Genomic DNA, 7500 nt, shown 5'->3' with positions numbered 1-7500 from the left:
TGTGCCGCGAGCAGATCGTCACTAATCAGGCCAAATCTGACAACAACTGTGTTTCTTACAAGGTGTTCAGTGACAGATTTCTAAATGATTCCTGAACCGATTTATGTCGGATAAGTTGCAAAAGAAAGAGCTCAACACCTATTTTATAATGAGTATAAAATGAAGTGTTGATTATTTAAGATGAATTTATAATCTTAATTTAAGTCACCTGAACAGGGTCAGTTTTAACAAGCTCGTCACGGAAAATTACAAACTGCGTTAAATCAGTTTAACGTAGGCAAACATAAATGGAATAGATTTAAAAATGGAATCGCGACGATTCTGCCAGTATATAATACTTGTAGTTTACTGATCCGCCAAAAGACATATTAATTAAATACTTTGGAGCAGAAACACAGATTCCAGCTCAGCCAATAGCGTACCGCGACGCGACACTGGTCGAGCCGTGAGTAGGTTGTCTGGCGAGGAGAACAAAATGATGTAAGCGGCTGGGTGTTCAAACTGGGAGTGATGTCACACAATCTGTGCGCGGGTTAGTTGGGAAAAACGTCGTCTGATGTAGCGTAGCTACTGTGTGAGCAGTTTTGGAGCAAGCATTGCGCGCTTGGTCACATACATGTGAAACTAAACGAAACACACACACACACACGCACACACACACACTCTCTCTCTCTCTCTCTCTTTCTCTCTCACTCTCTCTCTCTCTCTCTCACTCTCTCTCTCTCTCTCTCTCCAACACACACACACACACACACACACACACACACACACACACACACACACACACACACACACACACACACACACACACACACACACACACACACACACACACACACACATATATATATATATATATATATATATATATATATATATATATATTAAACAGCAGACTAGCACTCCGGACATTTCCGATGGTGGTCTCCGTCCTCGACGAAGGATGACACTGATGTATCGGAAGACACTAATAAGTCGGTGGAAGAAGTAAAGGCGAGACGGCAGTGAACGTCGGTGGAACTCCAGCTGTACAGTACAGCACGGTATCTCATTAACTCTCTCCATACGAACGGCGAAAGAGACGACGTTAACAGCGTTTCACCCCAATTACCATCATCAAAATATTGCAAGTGGAAGGCTCTTGTACTGAAGAGGTGAATGTTGACAAAGAATACCACAATTCTGACGACGGAAGCTAAAGGTTGGGTCATTCAGACACCCACCGGACATCCGAGAGGTTTGTGTAGAGGAGAAGAGAGGACTGGCCGTACTGAGTGAGTTAACAACACAGCACCACCACACGTCAGTCACGACAAGCAACACAGCACAACGCAGCCGTGACACGCCACACTGCGCACAACACCACACTACACAACGGAACAGACACATAGCATGGTATAGCGTAGCGTAGCATAGCATAGCATACCGTACCGTTCCGTACCATACCATAGCACATGTTCTCTCACTATACCATACCATGACCATACCGTACCGTACCATACCATGACCATACCGTACCGTACCGTACAATACCATGACCATGACATTACCATACCATACCATGACTATGACCATACCATACCATACTATACCATACCATGACCATACCATGACTATGACCATACCATACCATACCATGACCATACCATACCATGCCATACTCATACCATACCATGACCATACCATGACCATGACCATACCATACCATACCATACCATGACCATACCATACCATACCATGACCATACCATACCATACCATGACCATACCATACCATGACCATACCATGACCATCCCATACCATACCATACCATACCATACCATGACCATACCATACCATACCATGACCATGACCATAACCATACCATACCATACCATACCATGACCATACCATACCATACCATACCATGACCATGACCATACCATACCATACCATGACTATGACCATACCATACCATACCATACCATACCATGACCATACCATGACCATACCATGCCATACCATACCATACCATACCATACCATACCATGACCATACCATACCATACCATACCATACCATGCCATACCATTTACCATGACCATACCATACCATGACCATACCATACCATGACCATACCATGACCATGGCCATACCATACCATACCATACCATGACCATACCATACCATACTATACCATACCATGACCATACCATACCATACCATGACTATGACCATACCATACCATGACCATACCATGCCATACCATACCATACCATGACCATACCATGACCATGACCATACCATACCATACCATACCATACCATGACCATACCATGACCATGACCATACCATACCATACCATGACCATACCATGCCATATACCATGACCAGATCATACCATACCATGCCATATACCATACCATACCATACCATGCCATACCATTTACCATGACCATGACCAGACCATACCATACCATATCATACCATACCATACCATGCCATGACCATACCATACCATACCATGACCATGCCATACCATACCACGTCGCCTAGCAGAACGCGACAGAACACGACACGACTCAATACTACACTCTAGTACGCTCACACACAAACATCAACAATCAACAACAACATCATCAACTTCCATGTCCACACACAAGCAAACACACACGGACACACATACGTGTGCGCGTACACACGCAGGCATACACGCACACACACACACACACACACACACACACACACACACAAACATATACACACAGGCACACACATACACGCAGAGACACACAGACAACTCACACACAAACACACACACACACAACACACACACACACACACACACACACACACACACACACACACACCACCTCACCACACACACTACACTACACTACACTACACTACACGTACAGCACACTACACAACACTATCGACAAGAATAACAGAACGTAAGCCCCCCCCCCCCCCCCCCCCCCCACATCCCCAAACCACACCGCAACTCCCCCCACCCCCAAACCCCATCCTCCCTCTCGCAGAAACTGCTGTGCATCCCCGAAAACACACAACACACACACACACACACACACACACACACACACACACCCCTGACCATCTCACAACACACGTTCGATACGGCGTGTACCCGCCGTGTACATTTTGGCCAGAGGGAAAAGGGGGCGAGCGAAGCAGAGAAGGAGGACGAGGGGGGAGGAGGAGGAGGAGGAGGAGGAAGAAGAAGAGGAGGAATCGCATTCATGATGACACAGACACACAGACCACCGCGGCAGCAGATGATAACACAGACAGACAGACAGACAGACATCGCGAACAACAACAACAACCACAACCACAACCACCACAACCACGATGAAGGAGGAGGAAGGGAGTACAGACCAACAACAGTAGCTGTTCAAAATATTCCTGCTTACCGTCCAGCACTGGAAGCGTAACAACCATTGGCATAGCTCCGGACGGCACTGCCGGTGCCAGAATTCTCTCCGCTGTCCGTCGTGTGTATTCTCATACTGGCAGGCGCCCCTCTTCTCTCTCTCTCTCTCTCTCTCTCTCTGTGTCTGTCTGTGTGTGTGTGTCTCACACACTGTCTCTTCAGTCTTCGCTCTTGCCACCCACCTCCTCCTCTATTATCTCTCTCTCACTGTCTCTTCTCTCTCCCAACCCCTCTCATCTTTTTTTTCCCCCTCCCTTCTCTCTCTTTCTCTCTTGTTCTCTCTTTCACACACACACACACACACACACACACACACACACTCACACACACACACACACGGAGTGAGAATGAAGCACACACGAGCGCTGTCGCCCCGTTTTCGATCACTGTTTCTCTTCCCTCCTCCTCCTCACTCTTCCTCCTCCTCCTCCTCCTCCTCACTCTTCCGCCTCCTCCTCCTCCTCGTCCTCCTCTTTAATCTCCCCCTCTTCTTGTGTCCTTACTCAACCTCTTTTCCCTATTATTCGATTTTTTTTTTATTTTAAAAAAATTTTTTTTCTAAGACTTGACCGCAGTTGACGCAGTGAATGGTTTGGTTCTGCTCTCTCTGCCTCTCCCCCCTCTCTCTCTCTTTCTCTGTCCGTCTCTGTGTCTGTCCCTCTCTCTGTCTCTCCCCCCTCTCTCTCTCTCTTTCTCTGTCCGTCTCTGTGTCTGTCCCTCTCTCTGTCTCTCTCCCCCCTCTCTCTCTCTCTTTCTCTGTCCGTCTCTGTGTCTGTCCCTGTCTCTGTCTCTCCCCCCTCTCTTTCTCTGTCCGTCTCTGTGTCTGTCCCTCTCTCTGTCTCTCCCCCCTCTCTCTCTCTTTCTCTGTCCGTCTCTGTGTCTGTCCCTCTCTCTGTCTCTGCCCCCTCTCTCTTTTTCTCTACCCCCCTCTGTCTCTGTCTCTCCTTCTGTCTGTCTCCCCCCCTCTCTCTTTCTTTCTCTACCCGTCTCTCTGTCTATTTCTCTGTCTCTCCTTCTGTCTGTTTCTTCCCCTCTCTCTCTTTCTTTCTCTACCCTCTCTCTGTCTCTTTCTCTGTCTCTCCTTCTCTCTGTCTCTCCCCCCCTCTCTCTCTCTCTTTCTCTATCCCTCTCTCTGTCTCTTTCTCTCTGTCTCTCCTTCTCTTTGTCTCTTCCCCTCTCTCTCTTTCTTTCCCAGCCTCTCTCTGTCTCTCCTCTCTCTCTCTCCCCCCCCTCTCTCTCTCTTTCTCTACCTCTCTCTGTCTGTCTGTCTCTGTCTCTGTCTCCCCCTCCCCCTCTCTTTCTTTCTTTACCTCTCTCTCTCTCTCTGTCTCTCCTTCTATGCTAGTAGCTAAAGTTGTTCTCTGCCCCTCCAGTGACGTCTCAGGCTTCCCACTTCACGGCGCTTTGCAAGACGAGTCTTGTGGGCTGTACATGTCCGTGTCCCTGTCCCTGTCCTGATTCCACCGTAGTCCATTGTGTTGTGGCGACGGTGCCGGCCGTCGTTGTGGTCGTCTTGTCTGTCTGTGATGGGGGAGGGGTGGTGGGGGTGCGGGAGAGGGGGGGGGGCTATGGGGGGGTTAGGGGTGGTGGGGGGGAAGTGAGGTGAGTTCAGACGATGAAGAGGAGGACTGTGATGTGTGGACATGCTGCTAGCATGCGTGTGTTGAGGCAGGTTGGTGGGGTGGGGTGTGTGTGGGTGGGTGGGGGTACAGTGGGTGGTTGGGAGGGGGCGTGTGTGTGTGTGTCCCGTTTGTTGCTTGTTGTGTTTGGGGTTGGTGATGGTTGGTGGTGGTGTTTGTTGTCTCGCGTGTGTGTGCGTGTATGTTTGTTTTTTGTTTTTTTTTGTTTGTTGTTGTTGGGTTTTTTTGGGGGGAGGGGCGAGATGAGGGTGGAGGGAGGGAGGGGGAATTGGTGTGTGTGTGTGTGTGTGTTGTGGTGTGGTGTGGTGGTGGTGGCGCGTGTGTGTGTGTGTGTGTTTTGTGGTCTGGTGGTGGTGGTGGTGATGTGTGTGTGTGTGTATGTGTGTGTGTGTGTGTGTGTGTGTACGCACGCCCTTTTCAAGTGAATGTTATACCAGGCAACAAACGATGGTTACGTTTTCAACGGAATGCCTACTTACACACACCAGCACTGACGTGTGTCAAACAAAGAAGTTGTTATCAAGTGGTTAAAAAGTAGCCTTAGATTTCGTTTAAGAACCCCAAAAAAAGGAAGAAAAAAAAGAAGAAGAAAGAACTGAAGACATAATGTATTTAAATCATATAATTCGACTTTGCTTTCTTCAACTAGATTTTCGTGTAAGCTTATTTATTTGGGTTCTTTGCGACATTAGTTCCTGGAATCTCCTGCAGCTGCGTTTCTCTCTGTCTATCTGCTTGCCCGCCTGCCTCTCTGTTCCCGCTCTGTGTGTGTGTGTGTGTGTGTGTGTGTGTTCTGTGTGTGTGTGTGTGTGTGTGTGTGTGTGTGTGTGTGTGTGTTCTCTGTGTGTTCTGTGTGTGTTCTGTGTGTGTGTGTGTGTGTGTGTGTGTGTGTGTGTGTGTGTGTTCTCTGTGTGTTCTCTGTGTGTGTGTGTGTGTTCTCTGTGTGTTCTCTGTGTGTGTGTGTGTGTTCTCTGTGTGTTCTCTGTGTGTGTGTGTGTGTGTGTTCTCTGTGTGCTCTCTGTGTGTGTGTGTGTGGGGGGGGGGTGCGTGTGTTCTCTGTGTATTCTGTGTGTGTGTGTGTGTGTGTGTGTGTGTGTGTGTTCTCTGTGTGTGTGTGTGTGTATGTTCTCTGTGTGTTCTGTGTGTGTGTGTGTGTGTGTGCGTGTGTGGGTGTGTTCTCTGTGTGTTCTGTGTGTGTGTGTGTGTGTGTGTGTGTGTTCTCTATGTGTTCTGTGTGTGTGTGTGTGTGTGTGTGTGTGTGTTCTCTGTGTGTTCTGTGTGTGTGTGTGTTCTGTGTGTGTGTGTGTGTGTTCTGTGTGTGTGTGTGTGTGTGTGTGTGTGTGTTCTCTGTGTGTTCTGTGTGTGTGTGTGTGTTCTGTGTGTGTGTGTGTGTGTGTGTGTGTGTGTGTTCTCTGTCTGTTCTCTGTGTGTGTGTGTGTTCTGTGTGTGTGTGTGTGTGTGTGTGTGTGTGTGTGTTCTGTGTGTGTGTGTGTGTGTGTGTGTGTTCTGTGTGTGTGTGTGTTCTGTGTGTGTGTGTGTGTGTGTGTGTGTTCTCTGTGTGTGTGTGTGTTCTCTGTGTGTTCTCTGTGTGTGTGTGTGTTCTCTGTGTGTTCTGTGTGTGTGTGGGTGTGTGTGTGTGTGTGTGTGTTCTCTGTGTGTGTATGTGTTCTCTGTGTGTTCTCTGTGTGTGTGTGTGTTCTCTGTGTGTTCTGTGTGTGTGTGTGTGTGTGTGTGTGTGTGTGTGTGTTCTCTGTGTCTTCTCTGTGTGTGTGTGTGTGTGGGTGTGTGTGTGTTCTCTGTGTGTGGGTGTGTGTGTGTTCTCTGTGTGTGGGTGTGTGTGTGTTCTCTGTGTGTGGGTGTGTGTGTGTTCTCTGTGTGTTCTCTGTGTGTGTGTGTGTGTGTGTTCTCTGTGTGTGGGTGTGTGTGTGTTCTCTGTGTGTGGGTGTGTGTGTGTTCTCTGTGTGTGGGTGTGTGTGTGTTCTCTGTGTGTTCTCTGTGTGTGTGTGTGTGTGGGTGTGTGTGTGTTCTCTGTGTGTGGGTGTGTGTGTGTTCTCTGTGTGTGTGTGTGTGTGTGTTCTCTGTGTGTTCTCTGTGTGTGTGTGTGTGTGGGTGTGTGTGTGTTCTCTGTGTGTGGGTGTGTGTGTGTTCTCTGTGTGTGTGTGTTCTGTGTGTGTGTGTGTGTGTGTGTTCTCTGTGTGTTCTCTGTGTGTGTGTGTGTGTGTTCTGTGTGTGTGTGTGTGTGTGTGTGTGTGTTCTCTGTGTGTTCTCTGTGTGTGTGTGTGTGTGTGTGTGTGTGTGTGTGTGTGTCTGTCTGTCTATCTGTCTCTCTTCTTGTGGACTTACGTTGACCTTTAAGCAAACGACATATTGATGATGAATTTCTCTTTCTGTTTTTGTTGGTGTTTTTTTTTTTACATTTTATTATTAT

General features: G+C 48.1%; 2 protein-coding genes across 3 annotated transcripts in view; one reads left to right on the top strand and one right to left on the bottom strand.

The window, feature by feature from the left end:
• The window catches only part of LOC143299695 (FMRFamide-activated amiloride-sensitive sodium channel-like), a 60844-nt gene extending 57314 nt beyond the window's left edge, over nt 1-3530 (bottom strand). The window contains exon 1 of the mRNA XM_076613058.1: nt 3413-3530. The gene's annotated coding sequence lies outside the window, so the exon portion shown is untranslated. The remainder of the gene's footprint in view (nt 1-3412) is intronic.
• Nucleotides 1-7500, top strand: part of LOC143299613 (integrator complex subunit 13-like) — a 186102-nt gene that overhangs the window by 78977 nt on the left and 99625 nt on the right. The gene's annotated exons all lie outside the window — the stretch shown is intronic.

The sequence above is a fragment of the Babylonia areolata genome, chromosome 25 (assembly GCF_041734735.1).
Source record: "Babylonia areolata isolate BAREFJ2019XMU chromosome 25, ASM4173473v1, whole genome shotgun sequence".
Classification (NCBI taxonomy): domain Eukaryota; kingdom Metazoa; phylum Mollusca; class Gastropoda; order Neogastropoda; family Buccinidae; genus Babylonia; species Babylonia areolata.
This window is presented reverse-complemented; position numbering and strand designations above follow the sequence as displayed.